Genomic DNA, 18,205 nt, shown 5'->3' on the forward strand with positions numbered 1-18,205 from the left:
CCTCATTCCTCCTGCCCTCCATGATCCAATATACCATACTTGCCAACATTTTGAACTTGATAAGAAAGAGATTTTGAAAAAAAACTGGGGAATTGATTTTCCCCATTAACTTACATTGCAAAAGAGGAGATGTTAGGCTAGAGAAAGATAAAAAAAAAATCCTTTTGGGCTCAAAAATATCATGAGTTTCCTGCCTGAATTGGGTTGGTTGGTATATATGGTTGTAGTTCCATTGCCTCTTCCTCTACCATCATTGGTCTGTTATATTCCCACAGTCCCCTCTTGCCTGTCCTGCATGATAGGCTTGTTTCCCCTTCTCCTCCTTTCCTCTGCTTTCCATGGTCCATTGTGCTGCCACTGCCCCTCCCACCTGCCCAGGGTGGTCAACTTGTTTCTTCTGCACATTCCTCCCTGCTCCCAATTATAGGAGTCTGTGACCCTGACCTCTGCCTTTCCACAGTGTTCTAATGAGTTACTAGATTGCTAGCATTCTATGTTTATTACAAAAGTGTGGCACGCAGATGTCAAATGATGTAATCAAAACTGTAATACCTTAAGCAGTCCCTTTAGAAATTATAAAAATGAGAGGGCCTTATTCCCATAAAAATTATGGTTAATGCTCTAGAAAATATAAATATATGTTAGCTACTGTCAATACCCAGTTTGTAGTACTAGTTAGGTTTTTCCCATAGACAAAGCTTTTTTGTTTTGCTAATAACTTTGGCCCTGTTTGATGAATCTTGATGAAATTTTCGGAACTAGTACGCTAGCTAGTTCAGCTGATGTCTGGAAAGTTTCAGGGTGAATCATTAAGCGGGCGGCAAGAAAAGGGGGTTCCCAAAGAGATTTGTTCCCATGCTCTGTCTATGGAGATTTCACATTTTTTTAAACATGATTACAGCCTGAACTGCTGAATGAATTTCCACCAAATTTGGCAGATAGCTAGATTCTGGACCAGAAAGATCTCTCTTTGTTATTTGGTGAAAATCTATTCAGTAGTTTCAGAGCTAATAAAGGAGAAAATATATCGATATCTAAGGACGCAGATCCTTTGCTGGCAACCATGGGGGATCCGCGGATCTGAAGTCCAATGGAAAACAACATTCACAAACCATACCCCTACCACCAAAGGCTATGCACAGCTTGAGGTTGGGTGCATGTGGGGGTGGTTGGCTGCAAGGCCGTACGGAATGCAATGCACAGTGGTGATTGTATTAACGTACAGCATTTATTTATATATTACTTTATGTTAACAAAATAAAAATAACTGAAAAAAGTTACAGGGACATTATAGTTAGGTTCACATTTTACCTACACAAAACATTTGAAATTCAGCAGTTATAGTTATACTTATAGTTATACTTATCTGAAGAAACTTTAAACTGTGCCATTAAGTAACTTTAGGCCATGAGTTATAGGGGCATATTTATACTCTTTTTGCACCGAATTAGTGTCATTTTTTTTTACTCTAATGTGGTGCAAAACTAACTCCATATTTATACTTTGGTGCTAGACCCGTCTAGTGCCACATTTATGGAGTTAAAGTCATTTTTTGGAAGTGGAGACCTACCTTGCCTTAATGAGATGCAAGGTAGGCGTTCCCGTGCAAAAAATGACTCTATCAAGACAGCCGAAACGCGTAGTGTGAATAAATTACTCTATACATTTTTGTGAATTCCTGAGTGTGCGTCCTTCTGTGGAAGCTTTTTTATTGTTTATATTTTTCAACCGGAGTGCTCTACCGGTTCATGAGGCACCAACCCTCTCGGGCCTCTAGGAGCCCGGTAGTGAGCACTTTGCAGTTAATATATATATATATATATATATATACACACATTTTGCTTCTTTTTGGCAAAAAAGATCAGCTTCAGACACCCTGAACTTGTCCTCATGATCTTTAATTTTTCGCTCAGTCTTAAGCCGGTTACCATGCCTTGATCACACATCATTGTGGCGCCATTTTCAGCCTCATAAGTTTCATGCAATCATAAATAGTGAAAAATACTATTGTGTTGGTGTGGATTTTTTCTCATCTTTAAATTCATTCAATTCTTATTTCATCACAATCTCTGGTCTTTGCATAACAGTTCAAATTATATAAATACATTTTTATCTGATAATTAAATAATTATTGAAATTCAACATACTGATTTGTTTTGGCTAAATTGAATTTCTGATCGAACTTCGTACTCATAACAATTCAGCCCAAGTGGATTATTTCCCTTGTCTCCTTTTAAGTTTCTTTAATATAAAACGTCCTACCAGACAAATAACACCAAAAAATATAGCTTGTCCAATGCTCAATTAATCCTACCCTATATTATATGCCTTCTATCCAACCAAAAAAGCATATCATTTATTCAGTTTTTAACTGCTGGTACCAACTATCCTGAGGTAAGGAAGTCAAGTTACAAATATCGAATCATAGATAAGTATATAAATATTCTTCTGTGGTAAGACCGTTTGGAATTGTATTGTCTAAATTTAGTATGTATTTGGTCTCTAACTGCCTGAGAGTTTGTGCTCAGTTACCACCCCTAGATTGTTCTTGTACTGCATCTATTACAAAATATTGCAACTGGGTCACATCATTCTCATGTTTTACATGGAAGTGTCTAGCCATGGGTATGTAAAATATTTCTCATATGCTGCAAAATTATTTTGTACGCCTAGAGTGCCATGCTACCAACATACCTTAGGTTGCAACCAGCGGCGGTTCCTCTATGAGGGTGGGGGAGTGTCGCCCCACGGCACTGCGAGCCACAGGCATGATTTCATTGCCATTTTATTTTTTACCCCTGATGTGCACTGCAGACAGTGCCCCTGAGGCAAAAGACATGTGGGGGGGGTCTCCGACTGGAGCAATGTCTGGCTAGATGCTCCAAAATGTGCACGTCACTTTGGCTGGCTGTTTTTCGGCGGCCAAAGCCACATGCGCAATTTGAAGCTCTCCACTCAGCTGTCTTAGGACAGCTGGGTGGAGAGAAAGCACAGGCCTCCAGGGCCTGAAGGAGGATACGGCCAGCCCTTCCCAGCCAATCCAGGTACTTCTCTCATGATGATTAACAGTGTCTGGATTGGTCAGGGGAGCTCCATAGCAGACTGCAGTTTCCAGAGCACTGAGGAGGACGTGCTGCGGTTAGTGAGTACCTTTTATTTTAATTTAACATGGTACTTTTATTCTGGGGTTTTGAAGGGAGGAGTTATTTTATTATGGGCTTTTGGAGGGAGGGGTATTTTATCTTGGGGTTTTGAGGGAGAGAGTGTTTTATGAAGGGCTTTTGGAGGGAAGGGGTGTTTCATATTTTTTGGGGGAGTGGTGGGCACCTCACTCGTCCCACTACTTGTTAAGGTTACCAGTCGACCCTGGTTGCAACTACAGATCAACATGTATACTGCATGGTCTGTTTTGCAGTTGTATACTCCCCTTATCTTAAATTGTTTACTATGAAAAGGGGTTGTATACTCTGCAGTGTCTGTCCCATTTTTGACAAGCCTTACATTTGCTACACTTCCAGAAGCCCTTAGTTTGTTGTAGCCACGTGTTTTGCCGTTTCACTTCTGGACTGCTGGTGACTAAGGTGTCGTGCATGGTGTATGCTCTTCCGTAAGTGATAGAGGGTTTGTTTTTTTGGCGTCAGAGGGCCTATCACTAAATCACCCTTTACTAAATAGCAGTGTTTGCAGATAAGCGTTCTCAGTGTCTCATCCTGGGTGTTATGTGTCATGATCATTCTAATGGCTAAATTCCATCAATCCTTCCTTTTATGTGAGAACAGAATGAAATCCCGTTCTTTGCGGTTAACTATTTCTCTCATTGCTTCTGGGACATCTTTTGAATACCCCCTTGCATTAATTTTGTTATCATATCTTCCGGACGTGGTGATATGTCTTGTTTGCAGCTACAGTTCTGCTTCATATTTGCATTTCTCCAAATGAGGTGTTAGCCTTCAAATGTTGGGGGTGAAAACTCATTATATAATGTTGTTTACATCTTTCCTCCTTCTAGGAAAACCCCTAAATCTAGGAAACAGATACTAGTTTGGCTCATCTGACTCGTGAACTGTAAATTCAAAGCATTATTGTTGATGTTTTTTACAAATTAGTTTGACCAAGCCTCTCCAAGTGACAAATAAATTGTCAATGAATTGTATCCAAAGAATCATATGTTCATTCCAATCCGACTTGTGGTCGTTGAGGATCACTTGTTCCTCCCGCCAGCCCATGTGCAAGCAAGCATAGCAGGGGATGAAATATATATGTGTGTGTGTGCGTGTGTATATATGTACATGTATAGCTATATGTGTCTATATAATATAACTGTAAAGTTTATGTAGTTTAAGTTTGGGGGTGCAAAAAGAATAAATAAAGTTATAGTAATTTTGACTGGTGCGTAACTTATAAATTTAAGGTGAAACTATAACTTTAGAATTTCTAATGTTTGTGTTTGTATGGAAAAATTACTTTTTTCCATCTATACTTAAGCTTTCACTTTTGCTTTTTCATTAAACACACACACACACACACACACATATATATATATATATATATATATATATATATATATATATATATATATATATATATATATATTGCCTAGTCAAGTCACGAGTAGGTAGTTATAGTTAGGACCTAATTCCCATAGACAAAGTGTTTACTGTTTTGCCAATAACTTTGGCAGAGTTTGATGAATCTGCCCAAGATTTTCAAAACTGTACTCTAATGTGTTCAGCCACTGTCTTGAAAGTTTCAGTGTAAACGGAATTACACCAATGTTTGCAGAAAGGTAGATCTTGGTCGAGCAAGATCCTGTTTCATTATTTGGTGTAAATCTGTTTATTAATTTTTGGGATATATAAAGTTAAAAATATAGCTATCTGGGGAGGTGGATCCTCCCGAGATCCAACAGATCTCACGCTTAGATCTGATTGGCTGCTAGCATGTGTACCAGGAAGTGTTGGCAGGCATTTTGGAACTCAGACTCAGCTGAGTCCATAAAAAATAGTTACGAATAAAGAAAAGGGTGAATGGTAGCAATATCCTGACCCCTTAAGCCTGGTGCTGGGGCCGCCCACGGAACACTGCCTTGGCCAAAAAGCATTTTTTAAAACATTTTCACAGCAAAATCACAGAGTATCCACAAATTCCGGTAAAGAGTGAAAAAAAAACAAGTGCGTTCTTCTACGTACCCCTACGGACTAGTCCTCCACCCCTGGAGAACACAAGATGTGAGTGATTAGTCCCAGGTGGGGGAAGGAGTAGGTATATGGGGATGGGAGAGGGAAGTGAGAGGACAAAACACTGGTCTGCAGTAGCTCTGCGACTTGTGGTTCCTGAGTGGTGCAAGTTGAAAGATTGTTGTGTTGTGACCTTAGTCAAGAGAAAACAAAGTTGGACCACTAGACTTCACTGTGGACAACACTTCCACAGTAATGCATCACTTTCAACTGTTGGGAATAGTCAGCACTCACAAATATACTGTCCTTGAAAATCAGTAGTTTTTGAACCAGGAAACTGTTAAAAAACAGAGCTGTGTGAACCATCAAAGATAAACTTTCACATGATAATTATAAGTGGTACTGATACACTGTACCTTTTAAATGCGGTAATGATTTGAGAGTACCATTGCCACTAGGCACTAGAATATCATCATCATCATCATCATAAAATCACTGTTGGCCTGTTGGCCTTTTAACAGCATAGGCAGATAACCAACACTATTGCCAAAGAGTTTTAGAGTTATGAGGACTACCAACTGGTCCATAATCCAGGGAATGACAACAACCAAGTCTTAAAGCCAAAATACCAATTGTAAATACAATAGTTCTGTGCACTGATCATTATTCCCCTGGGAGCGTCAGGTAAGCTTACGATTTCTGTTTTATCTCTTTCCGGAACTCTGGACTGCTGCCAGTGGACCTGAAAATCCGGAATTGCCAAAGAGCTGGAGCGCAGGAAACACAGGAGTCAGGAGATCCAGAACCCAAAGCATAGGGAGAAGCCGGAAGGAGGACGAGGTGCAGGAAACCAGACAGGAGCCATGACAACAGGAACCAAGCAAGAAGGTAAGGTAACTTAAAGCCAAGCCACGCGAACAATCAGGGGTGCAGGTTCAATAGACAGCACTTGCCTGTTGCTCAGTACAGGGAGCAGGGTTGATTCAGCTGTCAAAAACCACATGTGAAAGGCACACTCCTGTCACATGTGGAATGCACAAGTTTGGAAGAGCGATTGTAAATGTGCCAATGTTGCATAGAAACGTCGTTAAAGAATGCTTGTGTATATGTAGATTTTGTTTAGACAGAACACAACAATAAATATTACAACAGAAAATCTAATAATATTACACAAACAATATAGAAGGGAGGGAGGCCTCGGGGTCATCCTTTTTTGTCACCAAGAATCATTACACTATTCCAGGAGGAGAATAGTCAGATAAAGTAGGCATGCAGACAGTGCATAAAGTGCACACCGTAACACCTTGTGACAGCAGAGTCCATCCTTCATCCCTTGAATTACTATCGGTATGCAAATGTGCAAAATTACCTCAAAGCCCCGTATTCGTTAGTGCTATGCATCTATCTCCCCCACCTTTTTTCAGCTTGATATCAGCTTACTAAAGACTTCCCGAACATTCATGAAGCTCTTACTTCATATCAGTAAGAGGAAGTGCCCATGTTTGGGGGAAATTAAACTCTTTGTAGAATCGCTGCCAGCTCTACACAAGGATTCATGTTACCACAGATTTCATTAGGAAGACACTTGAGGAAGCATCCCATTGCCAAATGTATAGCAGATATGGCCACTCGAGGCATTACCTTGTGGTCCTTTATGCAGTGGTAGCGTAGAATGTGCACTGTACATTTACCTAATGAGGTAGCACTTACCAATTAGCCAGTAGAAAGTACTTTCGTTGGATAGACATTTTGCACAAAACTGGGGACTCTTCTTAGATAAATAGGCAAGTGAAGATCCATTCTGGCACCGATGCTAATTTCACAGAAATTAAACCTCAATGGGAAGCACTCACAAATATAAACATAGCAGTCGCCCCTGTTGAAGCTCTGCTTCTGTAAAGGACACATCCTCCAAACGTTTTAAACTTACCCAAGGCAAAACAAGGGTGTTTTCTCTGCAACTCCACATCCTTGCTCACTCCAGGCTCTATAATAAAGCATACTGGGTGGCCTGGGTGGGGAACAGGCCCTGCAACCAACCTGTGCCATAGGCATAAGTGCCTACAAGGGTTTGGCCGCAGGGCCTGCTGCAGGCCTTTGCCATGCACAGCTAATTACTCCACATTTTATATCATTGATGACATCTTCTATGACATCTTTCATATTCTCACTGCAACCTTTGCAATAAAATGTTTGATGAGACAACTGTGCATGGTGAGGGTGCGTGTTATAGTTACCATATGGCGCAAGTTTTAGTTACTTGAAAGAACTATAACTATAACTGTTGAATTTCTATTGTTTTGCACAAGTAAATTCAGAACCTAATTACAACCTCCCTGTAAACTTTGGTATTTTTAGTGAATAAAATATACTATATATATATATATATATATATATATATATATATATATATATATATATATGTATTAAATCAACCAATAGGGTTATTAAAAGATGTTATGTGTTTGATATGAAGTACTTTCCCTACTGCTGTGCAAACTGCAGTGGTAATAGTAAATATTACTCCTCTGGAGTCCAACAATTTTTTTATGTTGCACAGATTGGAGTGGGAGTAGTAGATTTAACCCCTCCCAAGTCCAATGCTTTCCCTACTGTTGCATAGACTGGGGTGTGAGTGATAAATTTAACCCCTCTGAAGTCCAACATTTTCCATACTGTTGCAGAGACTAGCGTGGGAATAGTAAATGTAACACCTCAGAAGTCCAACGCTTTCCATACTGTTGCACAGATTGGAGTGGGAATAGTATATTTATTATTTTCAGACTTAAATGTTTTTTTAAATATTTTTAAATGTATTAATTATTAATATTTTTTTGTTTGCTTAATTTTATATTACTTGTTTAAATATGGATTTTTTGTAAGTTTTTGTAGTTAGTAAATTGTTTTGTGATTTTATTGTTTTTTATATTAATTATTTTGGTAATGTATGTTTGTGTTGCTTCATATTTTTTTGTAGTTTTATATATATATATATATATATATATATATATATATATATATATATATATATATAAATACATAGATATATATATATATATACACACACACATATATTGCCATATATTTATGCTTTTTATAGTAGTACATTAAAACAAATCTAAAACATTTAATATAAAGTAAAATATATATTTTGTTAATAGTTACATTATATATGTATAAATAAACATGCATATATGTGTGTGTTTATATGAGTATATGTTTATATATAGTATTAACTTTTTTATAATTATTTATTTTACATTATATAAATAGTATATATTAAAATATTTAAGATTGACTATTTTAAACTGTATAAAGAAAATCGATATTTTGTATTTGATTTCATGTTATTAGTGTAAGTCATTATAACATAACTATAGGGAGACAATACTTTAGTAATTGATATTTTTGACACAACATTTCTGTATCTCGATATTGTTGGTTCGGATATGCTGTCAGACTTCCGGTTTTAACTCTAACTCTGGCTGGGGTCCTTTTTATGTGTTAGCCAACTTTCAGCAACAATACTAGTGACTCCTTCCCTCCGATAGTCCGTCACTGCAAGAATATTATGGACTAAACTGACCTTGCCATAAATGTGACACTATGTCACAAACCCTCCACGCAGGGGAGACACTTACTCATGAAGAAACATATTTCAAGCATAGCGTATAATAGTCTGGAGATAGGTTATATACCTTACCAACCTTTTGGCTTGTACGTTAGGACCTTGGTTCAAGAAACTGTTTGCTTACTTCTTAGTGCACATAACAACCACCGAAGTACATTCATAACTGGCAAGCCTACCTTTTTCTGAGCAATTGTTGAAATTGTTGAGATTATTTGATGGGCACTTAAGAGTACCAGACAGGCAGCATAATTGGCTAAAGCATTTTTAATTAAACTCCATTTTGTTCTTGAACATATATTGTAGAGGTAAACAGTGAAATGTAATGCCCTCTCTCAAATGAGTGTCTGATTTGGATTTGTGCTCATATGTTGTTAATGCATAAAAGAAGACACCAGTCGCCGTATTATAGAAAGTGCTCCAGGAGAGCAACAGGCATGCGCAATTTGCTTTGTGCATCCCTGGGGCACTTTGGTATTACAGAAGGAGCTACAGACGCATGTGCAGCCTCTTCTGTAATACACAAAGCTCTGGCCCCCCAGACATGCCCTTGCAGGCAGGTGCAGTCACACACAGCACCCACATATAAGGGTATCTTTAACCCTGCGTTAAAATGCAGATGGGTTACCAGCTACACAGTAAAACACCAAGGGCATCATTACGAGGCAGACGGTCTAAACACCACCAGCCTCGCTATGCTGGTCAGGACTCTTCCAGGATTTCCTTCGTGCACAGCCAAGCCTGGGTCCCCGACACTCCTTCCTGCAGTGCACAACCTTCTGAGTTGTCCTCCGGCGTCGTGGGACTCCCTTATGTGACTTCAGGTGGATTCCGGTTCACTTTTCTTCCAAGTGCCTCTTCAGGTACTTCTGCGGGTGCTGCCTGCTTCTGTGAGCAATGCCTGGCCTGCTGGGCACCCCCTCTGTCTCCTTCTCCAAGTGGCGACATCCTGGTCCCTCCTGGGCCACAGCAGCACCCAAAAACCTCTACTGCAACCCTTGCAGCTAGCAAGGCTTGTTTGCGGTCTTTCTGCGTGGAAACACCTCTGCAAGCTCCATCGCGACGTGGGACATCCATCCTCCAAAGGAGAAGTTCCTAGCTCTCTTCTTTTTTGCAGAACTCCAAGCTTCTTCCAACAGGTGGCAGCTTCCTTGCACCCTCAGCTGGCATTTCCTGGGCTCCTGGCCACTCTCGACACTGTCGCGACTATAGGACTTGGTCCCCTTGTCTTACAGGTACTCAGGTCCGGAAATCCACTGTTGTTACATTGCTGGTATTTGTTCTTCCTGCAGAATCCCCCGATTGTGACTTCTGTGCTCTCTGGGGGTAGTAGGTACACTTTACACCTACCTTTCAGGGTCTTAGGGTGGGCTACTTTTCTAACCCTCACTGTTTTCTTACAGTCCCAGCGACCCACTGCAAGCTCACATAGGCTTGGGGTCCATTTGTGGTTCGCATTCCACTTTTGGAGTATATGGTTTGTGTTGCGCCATACCTATGTACTCCTATTGCAATCTACTGCAATTTTACAACTGCTTGCATTACCTTTCTTGCTATTACCTGCATAATTTTGGTTTGTGTACATATATCTTGTGTATATATCTTATGCTCATACTGAGGGTACTCACTGAGATACATTTGGCATATTGTCATAAAAATAAAGTACCTTTATTTTTAGTACTTCTGTGTATTGTGTTTTTTTATGATATTGTGCATATGACACCAATGGTATAGTAGGAGATTTACATGTCTCCTAGTAAAGCCTAAGCTGCTTTGCCATAGCTACCTTCTATCAGCCTAAGCTGCTAGAAACACCTCGTCTACACAAATAAGGGATAACTGGACCTGGCACAAGGTGTAAGTACCTCTGGTACCCACTACAAGCAAGGACAGCCTCCTACATTGGTTGTGCAGCGGTGGGAACTACTTACCACTTTGTCATTGTGTACTTTTCATGAGAGAACAATATACAAAACAGTTCATTGTATGTACACCTAACCAAAAAGTTTTTATTTTCTCCTCTTAAACTTTTTACAAAGTACTGAAAAGTATTCTAAAAACTTCTAAACTTTCTAAAAAGTTAGAAAAGGTTTTTTTTCTCTGTTCTTTAAAAAGTTCTGGAACTTTTTCTTCCTTCTCACTATTTCTAAACCTTTTACTATCATGTCTGTAGAAGACTCTACTCTTAAAATGGTCAATACTACTTATGACAATTTAAATTTCAAGAGCCTAAGGAGTTTCTGCTTAGATAGAGGTTTAGTGATAGGAAATAACCCTACAAAAGAGTTTCTATTTAACATGCTTATTGTCAATGATGAGTCCCAAGCAGGCACTTCAAATGAGAGGTTAATAGAAGGTTCCCATTCTGACTCAGGGGATCTCCTTGAGGGAGGTGGGGAGGGTTCTGAACCAGGTCTGCCCCATAGCAGGACACCTAGTAATGTTGGTAGTAATGGAGGTTCCCATCACAGTAGGGGAGTCTTTATTCCTGGAGGCCAAGTTGCTAGGGTTCAGTCACTTAGGGACAGATCCCCCTCTGTTGTTTCCAATTTATCTTCTGTGTCGAAGCATTACCAACCCACCCACCCTGAAGACAACATGTTAGAAAGGGAACTCAAAACGTTGAGGATTGAAGAGACCAGACTGAAGCTTAAACAGCAACAGCTGGCCTTAGATAGGGAATCCCTAGACATTGAGAAGGAGAGACAGAGGTTGGGGTTAGGACCCCATAGTGGCAGCAGCAGTATTCCTGATAGTAATCCTGTTAGAGAGCATGATTCCAGGAATCTGCACAAGATAGTCCCCACTTACAAGGAGGGGGATGACATCAACAAGTGGTTTGCTGCACTTGAGAGGGCCTGCATGGTACAGGGGGTCCCTAAAAGACAGTGAGCTGCTATATTGTGGCTATCTTTCAATGGAAAGGGTAGGGATAGGCTCCTTACTGTTAGAGAAAGTGATGCTAACACTTTTACAGTTTTGAAGGATGCAGTCTTGGATGGATTTGGCGTAACCACTGAACAATACAGGATTAAGTTCAGAGACATCAGAAAAGAGTCCTCACAAGACTGGATAGACTTTGTTGACTGTTCAGTGAAGGCCTTGGAAGGGTGGTTACATGGCAGTAAAGTTTCTGACTATGAAAGCCTGTATAATCTTATTCTGAGAGAGCATATTCGGAATAACTGCGTGTCTGACTTGTTATACCAATATCTAGTGGACTCAGATCTGACCTCTCCCCAAGAATTGGGAAAGAAGGCAGACAAATGGGTCAGAACAAGAGTGAACAGAAAAGTTCATACAGGGGGTGACAAGGATGGCAAGAAGAAGGATGGTAAGTCTTCTGACAAGGGTGGGGACAAAAGTAAAACTGAGTCTTCATCAGGCCCACAAAAATCCTCTTGTGGGGGTGGTGGGTCCAAATCCTCTTCCAATAATCAACCTAAAAAGCCTTGGTGTTAGTTGTGTAAAGTCAAAGGCCATTGGACAACTGATGCCAGTTGTCCAAAGAAAAACACCAAACCTCCCACTACCACAACCCCTACTGCAAATTCTAGTGTCCCTAGTAATAGCAGTGGTGGTGGGAGCAAACCTGCTAATAGCCAATCCAAGGGAGTAGCTGGGCTCACTTTTGGTAATTTAGTTGGGGTTGGTCTTGTTAGGGAGATCACAGAGGCTGTGTTAGTCTCTGAAGGTGCCATTGATTTGGCCACCTTGGTTGCTTGTCCCCTTAATATGGATAAGTACAAGAAACTTCCCCTAATAAATGGTGTTGAGGTCCAGGCCTACAGGGACACAGGTGCCAGTGTTACAATGGTGATAGAGGAACTGGTGCAGCCTGAACAACACCTACTTGGTCAGCAGTACCAAGTGATGGACGCTCATAACAACACTCTTAGCCACCCCATGGCTGTTGGAATCCCAACTGGGGGGGGGGGGGGTTACTAGTCCAAAGAAAGTTGTGGTTGCCTCAGATATACCTATAGACTGTCTACTAGGGAACGATTTAGAGACATCAGCTTGGGCAGAAGTGGAGTTGGAGGCTCATGCAGCAATGCTGGGCATTCCTGGGCATATTTTTGCTTTGACAAGGGCTCAGGCCAAAAAGCAAAAAGGACAGGGTAACTTGGATCCTGGAAGAATGGACCAAGTGCTCCCTAAAGCTAGGGGTAGCAAGGGTAAATCCCTACCCACTATCCCTCCCTCTACAGATGATTCTCCTTCTGAGGAAGAAGAATTTCCTCCCTGGGCAGAACCTTCACCAGATGAGCTGGCAGCAGACACTGCTGTGCTTTTGGGTGGAGGGGGCCTGCCAGGGGAGAACTGAGTGTGGCACAGCAAACCTGTCCCACATTAGAGGGTCTCAGACAGCAAGATGGGAATGTCAGTGACTCACATAGAGTTTACTGGGAGGACAACCTCTTGTACACCGAGGCAAGGGACCCAAAACCTGGAGCAGCCAGGAGATTGGTCATTCCCCTGCAGTACAGAGAGTTCCTCCTAACTCTTGCACATGACATTCCTTTGGCTGGGCATTTGGGCCAGATCAAAACATGGGAAAGGCTTGTCCCCCTGTTTCACTGGCCTAGGATGTCAGAGGACACAAAAGATTTTTGCAAGTCTTGTGTGACCTGCCAAGCCAGTGGCAAGACTGGTGGCACACCAAAGGCTCCCGTTATTCCACTACCTGTGGTTGGGGTCCCCTTTGAAAGGGTAGGGGTTGACATAGTTGGCCCCCTTGACCCTCCTACTGCTTCAGGCAATAGGTTTATCTTGGTGGTTGTGGACCATGCCACAAGATCTCCTGAAGCAATTCCTCTAAGGACCACTACAGCTCCTGCAGTGGCAAAGGCCCTCTTGGGAATCTTTTCCAGGCTGGGTTTCCCTAAAGAGGTTGTGTCAGAGAGGGGTAGCAACTTTATGTCTGCATACTTGAAAGCGATGTGGAAGGAATGTGGTGTAACCTACAAATTCACCACTCCTTATCATCCACAGACTAATGGATTGGTAGAGAGGTTTAATAAAACTCTCAAAGGTATGATAATGGGACTCCCTGAAAAACTCAGGAGGAGATGGGATGTCTTGTTACCTTGCCTCCTTTTTGCTTACAGGGAGGTACCCCAGAAAGGAGTGGGCTTCAGCCCCTTTGAACTCCTCTTTGGACACCCTGTAAGAGGTCCACTAACACTTGTGAAGGAGGGTTGGAAACAACCTTTAAAAGCTCCCAAACAGGACATAGTGGACTATGTACTTGGCCTAAGATCCAGAATGGCTGAGTACATCAAAAAGGCCAGTAAAAACCTTCAGGCCAGCCAAGAGCTCCAGAAGCAATGGCATGACCAGAAGGCTGTTCTGATCCAGTACCAACCAGGACAGAAGGTGTGGGTATTGGAGCCTGTGGCCCCAAGAGCACTCCAGGACAAATGGAGTGGACCCCATCTAATTGTTGAGAAAAAGGGTGAGGTCACTTATTTGGTAGACCTGGGCACTGCCAGGAGTCCCCTTAGGGTGATTCATGTCAACCACCTAAAACCCTACTATGACATGGCTGATCTCACCCTGCTCATGGCAACAGATGAGGGACAGGAAGAAAAGAGTGACCCTCTCCCTGATCTCTTTTCCACCACTGAAAATGACGCTTTAGTGGAGGGAGTAGTTTTGGCAGACTTTCTCATCGCAGAACAGAAATCTCCTTGGACAATTTTCTGAACTCTTTTCAACTGTGCCAGGCACCACATCTTGGTGTGAACACACAATTGATACTGGAGGCAGCTTGCCTGTCAAAAGTAAAATCTATAGGCAGCCTGACCATGTCAGGGACTGCATAAAACAAGAGGCTCAGGAAATTCTTGATCTAGAAGTGGTTGAACCTTCTGAAAGCCAATGGGCGAGTCCTGTGGTGCTTGTACCAAAGCCTCACTCAAAAGATGGAAAAAGGGAGATGAGGTTTTGTGTAGACTACAGAGGTCTCAATCAGGTAACAAAAACTGATGCTCACCCTATACCCAGGGCAGATTAGCGCATAGATACACTGGCATCTGCCAAGTATCTAAGCACCTTTGATTTGACTGCAGGGTATTGGCAGATCAAATTGGCTGAGGATGCTAAACCTAAAACTGCATTTTCAACTATAGGAGGGCACTACCAATTTACAGTGATGCCCTTTGGTTTATAAAATGCACCTGCCACTTTTCAGAATTTGGTGAACACAGTCCTACAAGGGTTGGAGGCTTTTAGTGCAGCATATCTAGATGATATAGCTGTCTTTAGATCCACCTGGGATGAGCACCTGGTCCACCTTTGGAAAGTTTTGGAGGCCCTGCAAAAGGCAGGCCTCACTATCAAGGCCTCAAAGTGCCAGATAGGGCAGGGAAAGGTGGTTTATCTGGGACACCTGGTAGGTGGAGAACAGATTGCACCACTGCAGGGGAAAATCCAGACAATCATGGATTGGGTTCCCCCTACAACACAGACCCAGGTGAGAGCCTTCTTAGGCCTCACTGGGTATTACAGGGGATTCATTAAAAACTATGGCTCCAGAGCAGCCCCTCTTAATGATCTCGCTAGTAAAAAGATGCCTAAAAAGATATTGTGGACAGCTAGGTGTCAGAAAGCTATTTCACAACAGGTCGATCTGGCACATTACCTGAGCAGAGATTGTCTACCGATCAGACTTTCAACCCACCCCTGGGTGAAACCCTCAGTGATGACAATACTCTTGAACATGTGGACAAGGAAGACAGACCTGGCCATCTGGTCAGCCTGAGCAGACAGCAACAGTGGGTCTCACTGTGCCCAAACCAACACCTCCCACACCAGCTACAACAACAACTTAGCCAACAACATTCCCCCCAACCTGTGTTCCTAGCACAGTTAGTCAAATCTTATGCCCCCAATCCCGGATCTTGAAGTGCAAATCACCAGCCCTGACATAGAGGAATCAGGACCCAGTTGGAGAGGGCACTCTGAGCTAAGGGCACAGGCTTGTGAGGGTAGGGTCCGTGAGAGGGATGCTGTGGGCCAGCAGAGTGAGGACACTGGGGTATGACCCATCAGCCAAGTCTGAGGGGCCTATCAGGAGTCCCAAGGCGTGATAGTCCAGGTACTTACACAACTCCAGGAATTTAAGCAGCTCAGAGGGACAGTTACCAACATATGGAGGCCCATGACTCCAACTTGGGCTTCCTAACAAGGATGCCGATAAGACATCCATACAACCATGCACAGGGTTTTTCTACCACCATCTACCTCTTCCTGTAATGCAACTAGATCAAGCCCATCTATATCTGCAGCAGCCACAGGAAGGGAGGCTCTGCCAGAGGGAGAAACACCTCAGCCACCCCTGCCTCTGAAGCAGCTGAACCCCCTGCCCTCGTAAGCGGGGAGGTCAATGTAAATATCCAGGAGGTGCGGGTGGCAACCTTAATTTCCTCCATTGTGTGTCACACATTCACTCTGTGGAATAATTCTGGACGGTTTTCCATTTCCGATAGTAGGAGTTATCTGGACTTTGGATTTCAGATAATTTGGCATCTACATTTAGATTCCATTCGCCATGACTGACTTCTTCACTTTTTTATGTTTGTTTTTGCACTAGATATGTCTTCGCCTTTACCACTTAAATAAATTCACAAGTCACAAACTCATTGTCTGCTGTGGTAAATTTCACATTTAGCAATATAGATATGTAATTCCATGTGAACTATAAATTGACAAAACAAGCCACTTATGTAAGCATGGATATGTTGCATGTACACAATATTTACCTCAGGATCACAACCATTTCACACCAACACATACATGCAAGTGTCTCATCTAATGACATTATTATTACATTGTTCCAATCTTGGGCTGGCAAGATATCAGAAACAGAGCAAATTATACATGACTGAATTATACTGTGTAAGTGATCACATTTACAAGTACAGACCTCCAGAACATGGAAGGAGGGGATATATCATACATAGTCCTGTAGAATAATCAAAAATGAAATTGGTTAATGTCATCACCTCGAGCCATATCGCCAACCTCACAAAAGGAATCCTACATCATGTAAAGCAAGACCGATCCCAGTACAACAGTTTCTGATCACAGAGTCATGACAGTCCAGTGCTTCTGCATCTGTTGTCACAAACACTTATCAGTGATATGCCATGAGTATTTTGGCCTACAATGATGAAACACATCAACAGCTACATATAATTCATACAAAATTAGTAGTTAGCCAATATGAAGGGAATCTAACATGAATAGGGCCTACAACTACTTATTGTCTGACCACATGATGACACACAAAATGCATTATGGTCACCACATGACAAGGAACAAGTCCAATGGAGTCTCCCTAAATTACATCCTATCACTGTACAAGCTGTCTTGGCACAGGTTTTGTACACCCAAGCTCTGTAACATGCTTTCCTCGGAACAATCCATGTCCACTTTGCATGTCCCAACAACATCATAGACCTGCTAATGTCACAACTCTGAAAAAGTCCAAATGAAGATGCCATGGTGAAAGGACCTAAAAAACACACAGAAAAGGAGCTTAGCTATGAAACCATACATATGACACAATTCACACAGCAAAGTTCTGGAGAAAGCAGTTCACGACAATAATCCGACCTAAACAAAGCAACACTGACAAGTCTCAAAAACTTCCTCACCAAGCACTCTTTCCAGATTTTGCCAGAGCTTCAGCTTTCTAACATTTTCAACAAACATACTCCTCACATCGTCACAACAAGAGTTGATTGAATGGTCAAAGTCATGACATCTCATGACATACTTACACTCATGAGAAGAAGCTGTAGATGAGATCTTGTCGCAAGCCAGCTCCCTCCTCTTAACCACTATCATCATCACTTGACATTTCAGGATTCCCACCCAGTGGCACTTCAGGCTCTCCCTCCTCTGCGATGTAAGGGGTGTCTATCGCTGGGCGATGTTATAGAGAATGCAGCAGGCAATGGTGATTTGACACACCTTCCTGGGTTAGTAGAGGAAGGCTCCCCCAGTTTTTTCCAATCAGCAAAATCTGTCCTTTAGGAGCCCAAAAGCCCGCTCCACTGGCCGCAAATACTTCCATGGGCCCCATTGAAGCGGACTTCCCCTGGCATAGTTGGATTCCTCAGCAGCGTTAACAACCAATGACGGTTGGGATGCACTGAGTCTCCTGTTTTGAAATGAAACATAAGTGCTTCAATGAGTCACATACTTAATGATTATAGCACACACAAAGTTAGGACAGATCTTACTTACCAACAAGCCATACACTCTAGTAGATTTTGTGACATCAGCTGGGGGTATGGTGCTGTCCTGCATTACAAAGGAATCATGGCTTGAACCTGGGAATGGGCACAGACGTTTGAAATATACAAATCTGGCAAGCAGACAACATTCA

This window comes from Pleurodeles waltl, chromosome 1_2 (genome assembly GCF_031143425.1).
Source record: "Pleurodeles waltl isolate 20211129_DDA chromosome 1_2, aPleWal1.hap1.20221129, whole genome shotgun sequence".
Classification (NCBI taxonomy): Eukaryota; Metazoa; Chordata; class Amphibia; order Caudata; family Salamandridae; genus Pleurodeles; species Pleurodeles waltl.